The 21,063-nt window shown below is 35.8% G+C and overlaps 1 long non-coding RNA gene across 1 annotated transcript in view; it reads left to right on the top strand.

Moving 5' to 3' along the window:
* The first annotated feature begins 1,210 nt into the window (after positions 1-1,210).
* Positions 1,211-21,063, top strand: part of LOC113916133 — a 38,340-nt gene continuing 18,487 nt past the window's right edge. Inside the window, exons 1-2 of the long non-coding RNA XR_003517843.1 lie at positions 1,211-1,339; positions 3,883-4,207. This is a non-coding gene — a long non-coding RNA (uncharacterized LOC113916133). The remainder of the gene's footprint in view (positions 1,340-3,882; positions 4,208-21,063) is intronic.

Raw genomic sequence — 21,063 nt, 5'->3', positions numbered from 1 at the left:
CTTCTAAGCAAACGAAACTGAGAAACTTTGTTTAGGTATGATTGAGTAAAGCATAGAAGACAAAAATATCTTCCCTGCCCCCCACCCCCAGCCCCCCGAGATAATTCAGGATAATAAATTCCCTCATACTTTTCCTGGGGTAGAGTTGCTTATTTTCAAAGGTAAGGAGTAATCTCTTTCTGGAGGAGATTGACAGGCCACCAGTAGCTCTGATAGAAGATCATATTATCCTAATTTGAAGGTTGCAATTCTGTCGTGCAACCCACTGCATGCACAGGTGAACATGCAGCCCTCACTTGTGTAGCCCTGTGGGGGATTTGGGCGTTAGTAACTGAGGTGAGATGCTACACTGCTTGATATTTCTGCTGTAATAGACCATCTGTGTGCCTGACCCATGGCTCTGGTGTCTTCTTCACCATATGTATGTGAACTTATACACATAAGTAGGCTAACTTATTAACTTGCCATTCAGAAACATCTGACACCATTCATGGTTTTTGACATAACAGCTCATCTGAGGGGCATGGTTTCCTCTTTCGCTCGGTTATTTCAGAAATACCAACCATGAATGGTGTCCCTTCTGATCTCCTCATTGGAAGTAGTGGGAAATGTAGAACTTGTTGTTTGGTAATCTATTGTTTGGTTTCATATTTTTCAACAAAACTTTTAGTCATCAGTGAGGTAAAAAAATGCATAAGTAATAAAAAGTTGAAGATTGAATCTCTATTTTTCAAGAAATTTGATGATAAGCATTTATTTTGCATAAATGCTGTAACCACTGATGTCCACTCTGTGATCCATAGTGATTTCAGCGGCCATTTGAAAACCAAAAGACACAACCCTGAGGAAGAACCATCAGCAACTACTGCCAAAGTTATTATGTTAAGAAATTTGTGCCCAAAATGGCAATTTAAAACATGCTGCCTCTATAGCTCTTTTTTTAATTTATTTTTTATGTTATGTTAATTACCATACATTACATCATTAGTTTTTGATGTAGTGTTCCATGATTCATCCTTTGCATATAACACCCAGTGCTCCATGCAGTACGTGCCCTCTTTAATATGTGGATTTTCACTTGGATTAAATGACCGTTATGATAAATCACATTTGCTCATTTTTAACTTCATGTTTCCTTTTGTATGTCCAACAGGGAAAGTAAGACAAAAGCAAGCATTAATAGTTGGTGCCTTTGACAGGGGAAGATCTTCATGGTTCCAGTTTGTATCAATTATATCAGATACTTCAGAGAATCAGATAAGTAGATTCTAATAGTGATACGTTGTTTCAACAAATCATGGAGTCAAAGAAAAATGTTTGAAGATTCATTCTGTTGAAGGTGAAACATAGAACATTATTGTGAATGTGATTATAAATTTAGAAATTATACATTACACATTTCAAAAATTTACTATCGATGATAATTTTGCAGTGATAAAACACATAAATTTTAAAGACAGTGTAAGGGTAAAAACAATACTCTAAAATAAGAGGAGAAATTTACTTGAATTTGGCTATGTGTACATATAATCTGTAATCATACTGTCATAAATTGTGAGATTATACTGAAACTAAAGTTGAACTTCTCTTTTGCATGGTCAACCTTTATAAGTCTTATGCAAAATTTGTGAATTTTTATATATACTCAATGCAACTGAATTATAAAATTTTGTGAAAATACTGATGTTGAAAGCAAAGAAACACTTTAATACAGCAGTATCCACTTTCTCTCCGTCATCAGATTAATTTGACATGAATTGAAACCAAGCGTGTATTTTTATAAACAAGTCCTCTCAATTCTAGTTACGTGGTATTCCACATCTTTTGGAAATTTTTAATCAAAATATTCAGTGAAAGGGGAACCCAAATACTTCAACTTTTAGTGAATGGAAGTTATTTTTTTTTAAAGCTAGCAAGCAATAAGACATCTGTAAAATAACAAGGGAAGAATTGAATAAAATAAATTGATGAGAGTTCAAAGTTCATTGAGAAAAAGGAATTAAAATTATATTTGTTAACTAGATGGATTTTATTCTCTGTTATTTCACTTTGTAGAAATAGCTCATAGAAATTTTGATAAAGTTCTTATTTTTAATTGAATACTTATATGTATTCTCTACTGTTAATAGACTGATATCAAAAGATTCTATCATTTTTTAGCATCTAATAAAGAGTATGAGGACAACTTATATGATGTCTTTCAAAATATTCTCTGAACAGCACTTAAAAGCAAGAAAAAATACTACCTGTTTTTGAGCTAAAACATTATAGCATTTCAATGTGAAAAATAATAGAATTGCAAATATTCTCAACCTACTGAATTTTCTGGAGTATTTTTTCAATTATAGATGTTATTGTCTACAGAGAAAAGTCATTTTTACCCATAAAATAAGACTTTGATGACAATTGTAGACAATTTTTTATAGTCTTAATAGCATAAATCAAATTTGGGGAAATAACATTTCTGAAAAATACATAAGTGACATTGTATTTAGAGACAGATCCGTCTAAGTCAGATATAGCTAAGAACGTAATTATATACAAATAATAATTATTCTGTTTAAGTTATTATTCTGCTGAGATTTATTATTTAATTTTTAAGTATTTAGATTACAAACTAAAATTTTAAATTTTCAATATATGTAGGTGTGTGTTGTTTTCTTGTAGAAAATATTTTTTTAAAAAATTGTTTATAAAATAAAATCATTTTACAAGTTCATTAATATAAAAATCAACTTTCTGGTTAACAAAAATTCCAAAAACTACATAATTATTTAGTATTGCCTTTTACTCTCACAAGTTTCTCAGTATAGATGATAAATTTTATCGTCACCATAGTTCTGTCCAGTAATGTAGCATTTATTCTCTCTTGGGAGTATAAATTTCATTTCAATCTATGAGGAGTAGTTTCCTCTGTCTCTCTTCTCATGGAATTGGTTGAACCTAATAAACCTACACTCTAGAGAGAAAAATCTCCCTGATATAGAAGGTTCTACTACCAAAATTACCTTCCTAAAAATGAGTTACATTGTGATATGACTTCCATTTAAAGAGTCTCACCACTAATGCCCTGTTCCTTCCCTAACATGCTAGAAAAACCATAAATACCTTCATGCATGCACACGCAGACTCTCTCTCTATTCTTATCTCTACCTCTTCCTCTACCCCTACTTCGACCTCTATGTCTACATCTACTTCTGCCCGTACTTCTGTCTCTATCACCACCACATCTTTATCTCCATATTGCCTTCCTAAATGACCTATATTGTTTTATGATTCCAGGACTTTGCACATCTTATTCTTTTATTTCAACGTCTCTTTCTTCCTTTCTTCAGCTAGCAGCTTCCTATTTATTTTTCTTCTCAAACCCGCACCCTCTGTCAACATATTACACTTATTTTTAACTCTGTTGTGTCCCTCCTATGTCATGAACTGCCTATGGCTGAAGACTAAGGAATATATTTATTGACTAGATGGATTTTAGATTCAATGTAATTTAAAGGTATAGAGTGACTTTCCAAATGTTCAATGCAATTATATCCAGGGAAGACTCATTTCATTAAGATAATTGTTGCTAATGCTGTTTTTATTTTTCCCTTTCAAGTTACTATAGAAAGTATAAATTTTATGTTCACCTAGACATAAAATGAAGTTGTTATATGAGTATAATACTGATTTTTGGATAAAAACTTGAGGGATTCTGATTTAAAAGACATATTTACAATTGCCAGGTATTAATCTTACTTTTCTCTTGAAAATATGATCAAGATATGAATTCTGGCCAAAATATTATTTAAAGAATATTTGCTTATATTCTACATCTTAGTCTCCTTATATGAAAATGTAATTATAATTATATTTACCCTGTTCTCTTTACTTCAGATGAATGTTTCTGTAGTCAAAACCACATTCCTTTTGACAATAGGTAATTTTCACTGACTCTCTCAGTGTGGAAATCGTGAGACACAAGATTTAAAATGCTTAGCTTTATGTTAATGATTCAACAGAATATTCACTGGGGCAAAACCACTTTAAAAATCATTCCTGAAATATTATCTCATCTTTGAAATAATGATGCATGACTGAAGACATCCCATGATTCTAGAAGGGTGCGGTGGAAAGAAAATGTGATAGGAATGGCTTAGAGAGAAAGGATTCTCCAAGGAAAAGAGAAATATGGTCACACTACTAAAAATCTGTTTGGTTGGTAAGTGTTCTTGTTTTTATTGTCTTTTTTTTATTTCAGGTGTTAGAACACTGTACATTTCTGCTCAATCCTTGGAAAACACACACTGACACACACACACACACACACACACATATTTTAAATTTACTTTTAAAGAACCATATGGAGAACCTAGAATTTTTTCCCAGAGGTGTGCATAGCCTTATTGAAACAAAACAAAACAAAACAAAACAAACACACATACATGAGATTCAAAATAATCAAAGTTATATCCTGTGGTCAGAAAATTTTACCCAAGCAAGGTAAACCCATTCTGAAGAAGTTGGAATTTGCCATTGAAGCCAGGTAAACACTGTGTCAACACATTTAATAATAGTCTCTTGCCAAGTGTGTCAGCATTTCAGTTGGTTTAGAATGGGCCTGAATGATCCCTTTGTGTGGGAGTGCCTATTTGCAAATAAGTTCATTTCTATATAAGAATAAAAGAACACATAATTATGAAAATTACCTATTTCAAAATGCCCTGTTATCATGAAATGGCCCTTAAGCAGTATCAGAAAATGTATAATAATAGTTACAAGGAATATAAGAAGGCTTTTGTTACAAGAAATAATTCTACATTAAAGGCTTTAAGGAAATTTTGAATTAAAGATCTATAGGTTTTAATCAGTTGCTTACCTCATTTTCTTTATAAATGTGGGATGGAGGATAAAATCAACTGAAAAATATACAACCTTGAAGAACTATATGATGAGGGCCATCTGATGTTAAAGCAATTCGCTCAAACAAGAATATGCCTATTCTAGTAAAGCCTAGAGATAGACCTGTTGCCAACTAAAGAGACACCACAACAGCTGTGAATGAAACATTATTCACACATTTGAGGCTCTGTCATTCATTCTTCAACAATGTCAAGTTTTCTACTTGTGCAAGTTGTTTTGGTTTGTTGGTGTTTTCATCTAGGAGACAATTTGATTCACTGATGAAATATTTTAGTTATGCTGAACCTTCTTCATATAGAGTTAGGGAAGTTAGTATATCCAAATAAGGGAAACGGGAGTCATTCAATGACACCAACAAGCCCATTGTTCAGTTTATGATGACTCATTATATCTAGTGTAACATCCAAAAAATCAGAGAGCAATGGGGGGACACAGCTGGGAAAAGGTACTGTATGAGATGTTAGACTATAGAGTAAATCAGAAGTAGAATGGAAGATTTCCAATTGATAAATTTGTTCTATATTTATAGTTTTTCTTTTACTGGGGAGGACAGAATTATAGAAAACAAGAAGTGAGAAGCACTCATAAACTGCTTCAACTGATTGCAGACTCAGTTAAAGAAAAGAAAATTTTAAAACTAGAACGTTGCTTAAAAATCAGACCAGGGTGCCTGGGTGGCTCAGTCATTAAGCGTCTGCCTTCAGCTCAGGTCATGATCCCAGAATCCTGGGATCGAGTCCCACATCGGGCTCCCTGCTCAGCGGGAAGCCTGCTCTCCCTCTCCCACTTCCCCTGCTTGTGTTCCCTTTCTCACGGTGTCTATCTCTGTCAAATAAATAAATAAATCTTTTAAAAATATTTTTAAAGGGGTGCCTGGGTGGCTCAGTCATTAAGCACCTGCCTTCGGCTCAAGTCATGACCCCAGGGTCCTGGGATGGAGCCCCGCATCGGGCTCCCTGCTCAGCGGGAAGCCTGCTTCTCCCTCTCCCACTCCCCCTGCTTGTGTTCCTGCTCTCGCTGTCTCTGTCTCTGTCAAATAAATAAATAAAATCTTTTAAAAAAATTAGGCCAAATATGACCAGTATATTAGTTTTAGTCTTAAACACTGGTTTCAAACTTTAATTCTTGTACCTATGATCCTTGAAATGATACAAAATGTGATTTACTAGTAGCTCTCTCATTAATAATGTTATATCCTTCAATCTTTCAATTTTGGTAAGTCTTTTTTAACTTATTACATAAAAGAAAAAATAAAGTTTTTAATTAGTGATGTCAAGTAATCAAAAGTAGTCATGACAAAATTTTATGATATCTCTGGGATTTAGTTTATTTATTTTAACTAGTTGATAAGCAATACAGTGACTTAAAATTCTAATAGATTGATAGGAGGATCATTATTTAAAGTATTATTCTCAAGACTGGTACCTGTGACCATGAAAGAACATATATATCTCATTTCCCCTATTTTTCATAATTTAATAGAGTTAACCCTCAAGGTTAGGGACACAAACCTCCCATGCAGTTGAAAATCCATGTATGACTTTTGACTCCCTAAAATTTAACCACTAAGAGCCTCCTATTGACCAAAAACCTTACCAATAACAAATAGTTGATTGACACATATTTTGCATGTTATATGTATTATATATTGTATTTTATACTAATTATGCATGTTATATATATTATATACTTTAAAATCAAGTAAGCTAGAGGAAAGAAAATGTCATTAAGAAAATTATGATGAGATAATGCATTTACTGTGCTGTACTACATTTTTTAAAAAAAATCTGTGTATAAATGGACCTGGGCAGTTCAAACCTCTGTTGTTCAAGGGTCAACTATATTTAGCACCAAGAAATGCTCTGTTCTTTGAACACATCTTGAGCAGGTATGTGACCTACAAACCCAGATGGAGGGACTATTAGTAGCTTTCTAGTAAGTAGAGAAACACTGTGGAGTGAGGTAGAGATGTGACTTGGCATCAAGTATCTTGCTCTTTTGTGTACATTCTCCGTGGCCATTCTGACTTTTTATTTCTCTTAGCCTATCACTATTTTCTGTAGCTGCTTTGTGATCTCCCATTATGTTTTGTATTAGTTTCTTAGGTCCACCATAATAAAGTACATCAAATGAATGGTTTAAAAGAACAGAAGTTTATTCTCTCACAGTTCTAGAGTCCAGAAATCTGAAATCAGGGTGTTGGCCTGACCATGCTCTTTCCAAAGGCTCTAAGGGAGAATTCTTTCTCACCTCTTCCAAAGTCTGATGGGTCCTGACATTCCTTGGCTTGTGGCAGCATATCTTCAATCTCTGCCTCTTTCACATGGCCTTCTCTACGTTTCTGTGACCTTTCCTATTCTTATAAGGACATTAGTCTTTGGGTTTAGGGTTCACAGTAAATTCAGAATGATTTCACTTCAAGGTCCTTGACTAATTACATTTCAAAAGATTTTTTTTTTCCAAATGAGGTCACATGAGGTTCCCGGTAGACTTGAATATTTCAGGGACAGTCCAAGTCTTCAACATGTTATTAATCCTTCTCCACTCAGTTATTCAGAGTCAATTCATCAGAATCCTCAGGCTCCCTTTGTGTAGCTCCAAGTCTTTGTGGAAAGCCAACATCTGTCTCTGGCATGGGCTATATAAAAGTACCACTTCCATTTCTATGACCCTTTAAATGATTTGAAGTTTGATCATGAAAAATAAAATATATGATTATCAGGAAAAATAAAATAAACATTTACATTCATGCCACCCCACACCACTGTGGGAATATTAAGCTATCATTTTGGCTGGTGTGTGGACTACAAATCCCAAGAATTCTTGTTGTACAATGGAATGCACCATTTGGCAGACCCACAGATTTGCATCTACGAGTTCAACAGCTGCATCTTGATGTGTGTCCCCAATTGAGAGAGAGGCTCAAGAGCAGAAATTCTTAGCTGCTTCCAAGATAGACTAAAGGAAAGAATCAACATAGTTGGACATGAACATATGCTCTTGCTGACATCAGTGAAATAAACAAACTACTTGGCAAGCCATCTGTGTCTGGGTTGTGGTAGAAGGATGATGAGTCAAAGCACCCCCTAAAAAATAGAACTTGAAGCAAAGTTTGTGTGGTAACACTTTAAGAAGGGGTGCAATACCAGGTCATCAAAGTTGAGGGAAAAAACTCATATTCAAGGTGGCGTGTTATTAAGCTGGCCACAAGAAACATAGCTGGTTCCTGGGTGATGAGGGATGTCTGTGGAGAGGCTAATAGAAATAGTTTCCTCAAGATGACTCCTTGAGGTGGTTGGAGGTGTTCAGATGGTGAGTAAATGTGAGGAAATAATATGTTGGCTCTTCCATTTCTCCTGATTTTTATTGAGCAAATTTTATCCCAACAGTTTGAAATCCCCAACACTTTTGCATTATGTTACTTAATCCCTCTGACAGTAACTGGGGAGGCAAACTTCACCCTAGCTTCATGGATCTTTGCACTGGGCATTGGACTTGGTATAGCTTCTATCACAACAGGTGAGAAAAAGACTGTGCTGTTGTCTAGGCCATGCCAAAGGGAGGCTGAACCGTGGCATCTTGAGATAAGGCATGGACACTGATGTAGCACCTGTACCTTTAACAAACAGCAGAGGCCTAGGGGAAACAATTGGGAATGAGAAATACCTTAGAAAATATCATATCTCAATGGGGATAAATAGGGGCCATATGGTGATAAATAGTAGTTTTAGTCAACTACTCAATTCTTATAGAAATGAACAAGATAATTCTCCAGATTCATGCTCTATGAACCAGAATGGGTCCAGCAGGTCTAATGACCAACTCAGCCCAGGTAATCGCCTTTAAGGAATATGTATACTGTTTACTAGATCCTGCGACTGGGGTACCTTATCCAACAAGAAACCTCTTCCCTAGAATACAGAGAGGGGATCCTTTAATCAGAGAGCATCTGTCTTAGTCAATCTGGGCTGCTATCACAAATTTTTGTAGACTGGGTGGCTTGAACAACAAACACTTATTGATGATGGTTCTGGAGTCTGGATATCTAAGATTAGGGTGCCAAAATCGTTGGATTCTTGGTAAGAACCCTCCTCCTGGGTCAAAGATGGCCACCTTCTTGCTATATCCTCATGTGGCAGGGAGAGAGAGATTGAGGAAGCAAGCTCTCTGCTGCTTTTTCTTATGAGGTAGTCTCTCATCCATCATGAGGGCTCCCCTCTCATTACTTTGTTACCTCCCAAAAGCGCCATCTCCAAATATCATCACATTGGGGATTAGGGTTTCAACATATGAATTTGGGGGGGAGACGCAAACATTCAGTTTGTAGTGACCTCTAACATCCATGACCACATTTCCTTTGATCTTCAGTATCTCCTGGAACCACCACCTCCCTACTACACAGACTTCATTTCCATTTAGTCTTTTCCCTTTTCTCTTTATTTCTTCTTCCTTCCTGATTCCCACCTGTGGTGGGCATAAATTCTCATCTTCCAGACTCAGAACTTTCCTCAGTGACACTTTGGGTACTACAAATTATCCTGGAAACATATTTTCAAAGGGGCATTTTGCCCCAGGCAGAACACTTTGAAAAGCTTCCCCAGGAAAGTAATTTCAGAGATGATTTTAATAGGTGGATAAGTATAGACAGATTATTTTGTACTGATATTTATTCTGTGTATTGTCAATGATGAACTATTCCAGTTTAATAAGTTAAATTGGTTGTAAAGACAGTTCCTTCTGAGCAGAATCCTGGTGATAATTTTGTTACTTGAGGGGCGCCTGGATGGCTCAGTCACTTAAGTGTCTGCCTTCAGCTCAGGTTATGATCCCAGGGTCCTGGGATAGAGACCTTGTTGGGCTCCCTGCTCAGCGGGGAGCCTGCTTCTTTCTTTCCTCCCCGCCTGTGCTCTCTGTCACTATTTCTGTCCCTCTCTTTCAAATAAATAAAATCTTTAAAAAACTTGTTACTTGAAGCCAACAATGATTTAAATGCATAAAATGGCTGGGTTGATTGTTATAGAAGACATTAATTGTCATCCTCTGAAGCCATAGGTGAAGACCCATGACCTTAAGTGATCCGGTGTGGTGGAGAGGAAATGAAGTCCTACTGAAGTACACAAAGCATGATGCTTGGCAATGGTGGTCAGCCACTTAGGAACCATTGGTGTTAAGACCCCTTATCTCAAAGTGGAAGCAGGTGGTGCAGTGTTTGCAATACAGGACTCTTAAGAGTTGAGATCTTCAGTGAATTGTGTTGAATGCTGTGTTAAAATTCTCCACACATCTACTGAGTTTAAGACTTAAAGGCCTTCAGTGTAGACTGTACATTCTACAATATCAGAATTTTTTTTTCCTCCAGTGCATTCTGATTTCATGTATTAGATTATTACATTGTTAGTACAATGATTTATATATACCAGATTATTTAATCCTTATAAAAACCCCATGAGGTGTGAACCATTATTACTTACAGTTTACTAATGAAACAACTGGGGCAGAAAGACTTAAGGTAAATTATCTAAGATTATTTGGAATATGTATTAAATTGGGGATTTAAACTCCGTCGATAAAAGGTTGCACCTGATTTCTTCTTAACTTCAGTCTGTGACTTTTCCCTTTGCTGATTTTACTCCCTATCATTTCTTTATAATAAACCATAACCATGAGTATAACAATTTCTGAGTACTGTGAGTTCTTGTAGTGACTCATCAAGTCTTAGGAACCCTGGACACAAAACCCAAAAAGGAGAAACTAGTCTCTCATACAGGATTAGGCAAGATTAAATTCTAATGATGACCTTGAGTTTGTGCAATGCTTCAGTCTTTTTCTAACCAAGAATTAACAGAAATCTTTAACGCTTTTGGTCAAGGTTGAAACACTGAAATGAAATCCTCATGTACTTCCTAAACATTGATTCTAATACACCTAAATGATGGACCTTCTTACAATTCTTTCAGCAAGATCTCCTTTAAGGACATACTTTTGAAAGGTGAGATGTAGTATTCTGTGGTCATGTTCTCTCTAACACAACATCCATAGCTTGAACTACTGCTGTCTGGCATAGCAAGGCTCCTGAACACTCATAAACTTTCAAGCATCCCTGGATGTCACTAATTACAATAATTATATCATCTAAACTTTCTCCCACCTATTACACACACACACACACACACACACACATTTTTCTACTCTCCTTTCCATCATCTCTGCCAAAAAAAAAGTTCAGAAATGGGCAGAGATTTGCAAAAAATGAAAGTCTTGAAAATCATTTTCTCTAGAATTCAAAGTACCATTAGTCTCTTTTCCAAGTTCTGGTTCATTTTAACATTTCATTATCAAAATAAATACTTCTCGTGTAGCTGACTGATTCTCCAGTTTTAAAGAAATCTAGTCTTAAATAAGGGGAAGAAAAACCATTTGTGATCTAGGTCACACAGCACTGCTGTTTCTCATAGTAGAAGCATTTTTCTTGACAGGCCTTGTAGCTGTCTGACTTCCGCAGCCAGATGCTTATGGGCAGAAAGTCTAACTTATGTAAAATTGGGTTATCATGTTCATTTCTCCTTTCCAATATATGTCCCTTTTATACACAACATTTAATAACAGAAGATATCAGAGAGACCTTGTCATGCCTTATCCTCAATTACAGTTATAAAGCCGAAGTTGGATTTAACTTCATTGAACTGACATGAGGAACAAGTCATTTGTTATCCACCAAAGTATTTGCTCAAGATTAAGAGCCGTATGTGGATGCTCCCAAGAGTGCCAAGTACAACAGAACTGAATCTCATTCATCCAAATGACTAGTTATGCACTGTTAGACAATCTCAAATTCAAGTTTATAGCCTGAATATGAAAGATGCATTACCATCTTTGTTTCTCATATACTAAGCATGTTCTTAATTCTCTTTGTAATTACTGATGTGGAAAACATACAGGATGCTGTATAGTTAAAATTCTCCACACATCTACTGAGTTTAGGACTTAAAGGCCTTCAATGTAGACTGTACATTCTACAATATCAGAATTTTTTCCTCCAGTGTATTCTGATTTCATGTATTAGATTATTACATTGTTAGTAGAATGATTTATATATGCTAGATTATTTACTCCTTATAAAAACCCCATGAGGTGTGTACCATTATTACTTACAGTTTACTATTGAAAAAACTGGGGCAGAAAGAATTTAAGTAAATTATCTAAGATTATTTGGAATATGTATTAAATTGGGGATTTAAACTCCGTCGATAAAAGCTTGCACCTGATTTGGAATTGTAATTACTGATATGGAAAATATACAGGATGCTTCAAGGCTGAAATAATTTTTAAACATTTTGGACTTAATTAATAGAAAAGTCCTTTTGGAAATAATTTTTGGTCAGAATCTAGATTAGGAGTAAGCAATATATTCAGGTGAAAGTCAAACACTTGATGAAGTCAACTAAACTGATGAAAATATCTCTCAAGAATATAGAATTAAGTCAAGCAGAGATTTACTAAAACAAGCTTCCTAATCTTGCATGCTTATTTCATTCATATTATCCACAAATGGTACAGAATCACTTCTGTTCAGTAGAAATTCAAGAACTTTGTCTGTAGCTTGATGATCTTGGCCCCAGTGACTGCTTCTCCCAAACAGATTTTCATTCAAGTTTTAGTTCCTGCTTTCTCAGAACCTTTGGAGACTGTATTCCTTTTTCCAGCTTCTGGGCCTTTTAGATCCCCATTCCTTCTAGAGTTTATGGCATGCCTAGATGCAGTTGGGGAATGTTGAAACACACTTTGTCAACTTTACTTTCAAATATTTTTGGTAACCATCCCATCCATGTTTTTTCCCCATCCTTGTTTTGATTTCTAACTTCCTAGAAGTCTTTTCAACTTTTTCAGCCATTCACTACCCAATTGAGATAGGGTGTTTCAGAATCTCTCTTCCAGCTAATGTCCTCTCTACCCTTATCAAAAATCTCTTTTTACTGACCAGGCAAACTAGAAAGAATCTGACATTTAGTTTAATTTAATGTACATTTATATTCATTTATAAGTAATTATTATATTTATATTTTTTCATTTAAATTAATGTGTTAATATATGTATATATTATCCATATAGAGATATTTACATATTAATAGAGTAAATTGTCTTTACTTAAATCAGTGGCCCTCAAACTAGGCTGTACATTAGAAATACTTAGAGAATTTAAAAATACATATCAATGCCGAGGACTCACCCCTAGAGGTTCTGTTGTGAATTCATTTAAATACAACCTTCCAAGAGAGTATAGGCAAACTTCTTGATTCAAGTATCTCTGCCTCTGTCATTTCTGACTTCTTGCTTCCAGGATTTAAATTTGTCTGATAAAAGGGAAGGCACAGGAAAATTTTATAGTCTTAAAGGATACCTTGCAAGAGTTTCCTCCTAATATCTCATGTAACCAAGGTTACCTACGTAAGAAAAAGAAAAGTTGCAAATAACTGAATTCATTCATTTGTTTAACAAATATTTATTGAGCAACTATTATGGATTGAATATATTAAGTGTTAGGAAGAATATCAACAATGAAGACAATCAGGAAATATACAGCCCAGTAGTGAAGGATGGCCAGGGAGTGGAAGGAAGCAAACATTCAACCAATCTCTATTCCAAGGTAATTGTGGTAAGAATTAGGAGAAGAAATACTGGGAGGTATTTCTCTGGGGGCCTTGGGGGATCAAGGAAGGGCGTATTTGAGGGAATGGCATTTAAATTGAGAATTGAAATATGGATATGGGGCAGAGAGGTTAATGGTGGGGAGAGGGGCGATGCAGGCCAAGAAAACAGATAATGTTTAGATTCAGAGGTGGGAATGAGCTTGAGAATTAAAGAAAATTATTTTAAAAAAATGAACTCAACGTAACTGGCACAGAATAAACAGAGGGTGGTGGTGGAAGGTGTGGCTGGAGAACTAAGCAGAGGCTGGAACTCTTAGAGGCTAGAACCCTTAGAAGCCGCATAAAAAAGGTCTGCGTTGAAAAAAAAAATAAAAGGTCTGCATTGTATTTTAGGAACAATTATAATTAACTGCAGCTTTTTATAAAAAGACGGCAATCAAAAAAAGATTTAAAAAGATGTATTTATTATTTCTTTCTTCATTCATTCACTCACCCATCCATCCATCCATTCATTCATTCGTTCATTCATTCATACTTACTCAAATCTCACCTTCTCAAATAGACCTGTACCGATTCCTCTATTTAATACAGGAACCTGTCCCTACCCTCAACCTTGACCCTCCCTAACACCCCCGCTCTAATGCAGTTTTCATTCTACCTCCTACCAATAGAATCATTTACTTATCACATTTACTGTCTGCTGTCTGTTCCTATTCACCACTGCACGCACCACATGAGCAGAAAGCTTTTAGTGTTTTCTGCGGCATTTCAAGCAGATCCTTAGAGCAGCACTTAGGACATAGGAGAATATGTGCTCAATAATTATTTACTCAGGACATGAATTTCTCTCTTGGCTAAGTCACTTATTAAACTTTTGATCTTCATCACAAATTCACACTAGACAGTTTAAACCTAATTGAGTAGTACAAAAAAAAAGTTTTTTTCCTCCCTTTGTATTTTTCCAATGAAAAGTCTTAGCGTTATTTATGTAAGGTTTGTAACAGACATGATCATGTTCTCAGCAGAAAGGTCATGGACCAAATATTCTCATCCAAGAAGATATTTTCTTTAGATCAGACTCAGGAGGTACAATATTGGCAAGTCAGCATGTATGATATTTTTCTGAGCCTGTTCCCACACATATCCATTTCTGCTCACAGTCCACAGCGTGAACTTCACATTTATGGGAGGTGATTCTTAAGTTCACATTGTGACCCCTCAAATATGTAGCTCAGCTCAATCTGCTGTAGATTCTGTAGCAGAAGCTCAATTTTTTTTTTTTTAACTCCTGAGGTATCTGAACTGTCATTACCCAGAAAGTGGCAGGCTTGCTTTCTAAAAGCGCACTGGCCCTTGTCTCCAAGAGGGTCAGCAGTGTTGACCAGTAGAGGGCAGCTGCAACTCTTTAAATTTGGCTCCATGTCGTGAACTTCAGGAGACACATGCTTCATTCATTTACAAAAAAAAAGTGATTATTGTCTTCAGCCTATTTTTATTCCCTTTCTAATCATCCAATATTATTGATTTTTAAACATAAGAAATATATAATAATAAAAATAAACATATGCAAAAAAGAAAACTAATATTCCCATTAGTCAGAGATAACATAGCTACTATTAAAATTTGATATGTAATAATCCAGTTATATATGCATATAACTGCTATTAATTTTCCAAAAATGGAACCATAGAGTGAGCACTATTGCACTGTTTAAAAATATGTCTTTAAATGAAATAAATCTGAGTCTGGAGCTGTATCTTGTAATGCCAGGAAGTGCAAAGGAAGAAAGAAAAAAAGAAAGAGCAATGAAAGGAAAGAAAAGGAAAGCCTACATTTATGGAGATATGACAAAAGGACAGAGGAACCTAATGAATGTGCTCCCAGTGTCCAAAGTTGAAACAATTGGGCAAAAAAAAAGAAATAAAGTAGAATCAGACCATAATCCAAGGTATAAAATAAATATGAGTTCATATGGATATCAGTACATGATTGAATAAGTTAATAAGCGTAGAGACAAATCTGCTTTTGGAAGAATCCCAAATATTTGAAATAATTCCCCACTCCCTGAGTGTGCGCTGTGCACAATGACTTCCTTCCAAAGAGAACCTATGGTGTAGAAAGAGGAAAAGAACAACTTCACAGTGGAGAAACCTGACAAACACTATCTCAGCTGGGTGATCAAGGTCAGAACTCAACAACTTTTTTTTGATAGTACGTTCCCTTGACATGTGTGATGAAAATGGCACTTTATCTCTGTGACATTTCTTCCAAAACCCTACAACCTAGAAGAAATGAAGACCTGAAAAGGCTGAAGGCAAATTTCAAGTCGCTGCATTTATTGATCAATCGAACATGTGGAGAGAGAGCTAAGACAAAACTGGAGGGACAGCTGATAGTGCACATCTGGATGAAAGTAGATTGTATCCACTTCTGAATAGAATGAACAATCAGTTGCACACAAATGTAGTTGCAATATATACAAATGCCAGGGTCCCTTTGGCGAGACTGCTAAACCCATTTGCTGGATAGAGTATTGCCCTGTTCTCACAGATCACCTGAATCATAGAGCAATATCTCTCTACAAAACAACTACAATTACAGATTTAAAAGTTTAATGAAGTGAAAAATATAAGCTTGTGAATTGGAAAAACTTGAGATCAAATCCAACTCGCTGTTTTAACTTTGGGCAAGCAAGTGAACGCGCAAAGTGAGGTAATACCTAAGTTACAGGGTTGTTATGAGGAATTGATGAAATGATAAAATGTTATAAGAAATTGTAGTGTCCCTCCTGAAACTGGGATTAGAGAAATCATTATAATTATTTTTAGCTATTAGAAATGGCAGAGGGAGTCTATTTGCTGGTGTCCCATTAATACAAGATGTTGAAAGATAATCCATATCCCCAAGCCACCCAACTACTATGGACGGACATCTATCTGTTGATCCTAAATTTAATAATCCTATTTTAATTAACTGGTTATTAAAACTTCCCTTCTCTTATTAAAAAAAATAAGGTCTCAGAGAATATCAATAGCAGTCTTCTGAGCCCTATGGTAAAGAACAGGAAAAAAAATCCTTTTCAGCTTTTGAAGGGTATTTTTTTTTTAACATAGAGTCTTTATTTTACAGGTTTTGGCCAATCAGGTACACATCTGCTATTAAAATGCTAATACATTCTCTATCAACCTTATTTTATTTTTTAAATTTATTTTATTAATTTTTTTTGTTTCGAGTTTTTATTTAAATTCCAGTTAGTTAACATATAGTATAATACTAGTCTCAGGAGTAGAATTTAGTGATTCATCACTTACATATAACACCCAATGCTCATCACAAGTGCCCTCCTTAATACTCCTCACCCACTTAACCCATCCTCCACCCACTTCCCCTACAACAACCCTCAGTTTTTTCTCTATAGTTAGCAGTCCGTTTTATGGCTTGCCTCTCCTTTTCCCCTGTTATGTTCATCTGTTTTGTTTCTTAAATCCACATATGAGTGAAATCATGTAGTATTTATCTTTCTCTGACAAACTTTTTTAGGTCAGCAGAATACACTCTAACTCCATCCACATCATTGCAAATGGCAAGATTTCATTCATTTTTTTATGGCTGAACAATATTCCATTTTACGTATTTACCATATATTCTTTATCTAGTTTTCATTTGATGGGCATTTGGGCTCTTTCCATAACTTGGCTATTGTTGATAATGCTGCTATAAGCACTGGGGTGCATGTGTCCCTTCGAATCAGTATTTTTGTACCTAGTAGGCAATTGCTAAATCATAGGTTAGTTCTATTTTTAACTTTTTGAGGAAACTCTATACTGTTCCTTAGAGTAGCTGCACCAGTTTACATTCCCACCAACATGTGAGAGGGTCCCCTTTCTCTGCATCCCTGACAACACTTATTGTTTCCTGAGTTGTTAATTTTAGCCATTCTGATAGCTGTGAGGTGGTTTCTGATTGTGGTTTTGATTTTTATTTCCCTGAGATGAGTGATGTTGAGCATCTTGTCATGTGTCTGTTAGCCATCTGGATGTCTTCTTTGGAAAAATGTCTATTCATATCTCCTGCCCATTTCTAACTGAATTATTTGATTTTTGGGTGTTGAGTTTGATAAGGTCTTTACATATTTTGGATACTAACACTTAATCAGATATGTCATTTGCAAATACCTTCTCCCATTCCAACAGTTGCCTTTTAGTTTTGTCGATGGTTTCCTTCACTGGGCAGAATCTTTTATCTTGATGAAATCCCAGTTGTTCATTTTTGCTTTTGTAACCCTTGCCTCCAGAAATGTGTCTAGTAAAAAATTGCTACAGCCAATGTCAGAGAGGTTGCTGCCTGTGTTCTCCTCTAGATTTTGACAGTTTCCTATCTCACATTTACGTCTTTCAATGATTTTGAATTTATTATTGTGTATGGTGTAAGAAAGTGGTCTAGTTTCATTCTTCTGCATGCTGCTGTCCAGTTTTCACAACACCATTTGTTGAAGAGACTGTCTTTTTTTCCATTGGATATTCTTTCCTGCTTTGTTGGCACAAAACAGACACATAGACCAATTGAACAGTAGAAATCCGCAAAATGGACCCATGACTATATGGTCAACAAATCTTAAATAAAGCAGGAAAGAATATTCAATTGAAGGGTTTTTTAAATGGTCTATCTGTCCACCTAGTCAATATCTGAAACCCTCAACAGGTAAGAAATCTCCTTCTATAGCCAAACTAGATTATTTAAAATAGCATTGATTTTTTTTTTTGGTTATTGTCTAAAAATATCCATTCATGAATGATAGACACTTTAAAGTCTAACCATAACTGAACCAGCAGCAGAGTATATGACTGAATGCGATAGACTCATGAACATAACCAAAGATGATGTGAAAAAGAATCTCTGAGAAAAGCTTAATGGGAAATATCTGATCAGGTCACTTCCTGGGTAGGGTGATATGGTGAGGTTAGTGCAAATTCTAGTTGCTGTGTTAGAATTCTGTGTGTGCAGCCCATAACCTAGAGTTATTCTATTACATTTCTATAGAGGTGCACACCATTTTTGTGATGCCATTCATGATAGGAAATGGCCACCTATATCCAAAATTAATCTAGGAATTTATTGTAACCACCATTTCCAAAGTAATCCCATCATAAGAAATGACCGTATTAAAAGAAACATGTCCTTAGGGGATACTAGTAGGCTTTATTCCTCCCTTCTTTTTTTCCAGTCTATTTCTAGCCCCATTTATGGATTTGATGTTCTTAATACCAGTTTTGAGATCTGAACTAAATGCGTCTTTGAAATTGATCAAAACTGTTGTCACTTAATTGCAAGTAGTCCCACAGGTCCTCTATTTTTCAATGTTTACTCCATACACAGCTGACCCTTGAACAACACAGGGGTTAAGAGAACCAACCTCTCCCTGCCCTGCCACACAAACACACAGTTGAAACTTTTTATTGGGGAAGATATGTGCTACGGTGAGCGCTGTGAATTGTGTAAGACTGTTGAATCACAGATCTGTACTTCTGAAACAAATAACGCAACATATTTTAAGAAAAAAGAAAAAGAAGAAGATAGCAGGAGAGGAAGAATGAAGGGGTGTAAGTCAGAGGGGGAGACGAACCAGGAGAGGTGATGGACTCTGAAAAACAAACTGAGGTTTCTGGAGGGGAGGAGGGTGGGGGGATGGGTTAGCCTGGTGATGGGTATTGAGGAGGGCACATTCTGCATGGAGCACTGGGTGTTATGAACAAACAATGAATCATGGAACAGTACACCAAAACAAATTATGTAATATATGGTGATTAACATAACAATAAAAAATTAAAAAAAAGAAACTTCTGACTCTCTAAAAACTTAGCCACTAGTAACTTACCATTGACCAGAATCCTTACTGATAATATAAACAATCAACACATTTTTTGTGTTATATGTATTGCATATTATATTCTTGCAATAAAGTAATTTAGAGAAAAGAAAATCTTAAGATAATCATAAGGAAGAGAAAATATTTATAGTACTGTTCTGTATTATAAAAAATCTGAGTATAAGTGCATGTATGCAGTTCAAACCTGTGTTGTTCAAGAGTCAACTGCAACAGAGTTGATAAGAAGTAGATGAGATTTAAAACTCTGAGTTGGCTCTGTGATTTATTGAGGTTTTGGGAGAATGGTAAGATAAAATGAATGTATTTTGCACGTGGATTGCTTGCAAATCTTTGGAGGTCAGACTGCAAATTGTGGTGGGCAGAGTAATGGCCTCCCAGAGATGTCCACATTCCAGGACCATTGGTTGCAAAGTGGTGAGAACAGCTGCTTTCCAAAGATGTTCTTTTTTTTTTTCTTTAAAGATTTTATTTATTCATTTGAGACACAGAGATACAGAGAGAGAAAGCATGAGCCGGGAGAGAGGCAGAGGGAGAAGCAGGCTCCTCGCTGAGCTAGGAGCACGATGTGGGGCTCGATCCCAGGACCCTGGGATCATGACCTGAGCCGAAGGCAGACGCTTAACCATCTGAGCCACCCAGGCGCCCCTCCAAAGATGTTCTTAATCTCTGGAACCTTTTTTTTTATTTTTAATTTTAATTTAATTTAATTTTTGGGAACCTTTGAATATGTTTTGTTACATGGCCACCAGAATTAAGGTAAAGATGGAATTAAAGTTGCTATTCAGCTGACCTTAAAATAGGAAAGATTTCCTAGATCACCCAGGTGGGTCCAATGTAATCAGAAACTTGGAAGGAGTGGGAAGGGCTACTATCAGCATAACGCACAGTGTGAAAGACTTGACAGGCCTCTTCTGGCTTTGAAGATGGAAGGGAGCCATAAGCCAAGAAATTTGGGCAGTCTCTAGACACTGGAAAGTAATGACTTCTTCCTAGAGCCTCCAGAAAGGACTGCAATCCTGATGACCCTTGATTTAATCCTTTAAGCACATTTCAGGCTTCTGACCTCCACAACTATAAAATAATAAACTTGCATTTTTAAAGCGACTAAGTTTTGTGCCACAGCACCAAGAGGAAATGAATACATTTGTGATAACCTAGTAAATAAATATTCTGGACCCAATCTAATGTGGATCTTGTTTGTGCTAAGTTTTGCTCTGCAACAAATAGAGTTATTATAAAATTACAGTATAGTTATTAAATTCACACATACACTCATTAGTTCAAAAATCTATATACATCCTAGTTAGTGTATAAGATCAATCAATGTGTATTAAAGGATGAGCATATCTCCTCAACAGTATTATTCTAAGCTATTTTTTGCCCCCCTGCTTTTGAAAAGACTATTCAACCTGTCTTGTCATTTTCTTATTAACCGCATCCTTCCTTCTCTTACTAAATAATTCCTTTTGTCCTTGAAGATTCAAGTCATGCATAACCCACTCCAAGCAACATGCCCAGACCACAATTAGCTCAGGTAGATACTGCTTCCATATGGTTACTTATGTTCTACCCTAGTACGCCTTATAGTTTTCTGCAATACACTCTTTAGGTGTTTTCTCC

The sequence above is a fragment of the Zalophus californianus genome, chromosome 1 (assembly GCF_009762305.2).
Source record: "Zalophus californianus isolate mZalCal1 chromosome 1, mZalCal1.pri.v2, whole genome shotgun sequence".
Classification (NCBI taxonomy): domain Eukaryota; kingdom Metazoa; phylum Chordata; class Mammalia; order Carnivora; family Otariidae; genus Zalophus; species Zalophus californianus.
Note: the sequence above shows the minus strand (reverse complement) of the source record. Positions and strands in the feature narration are given on the sequence as shown.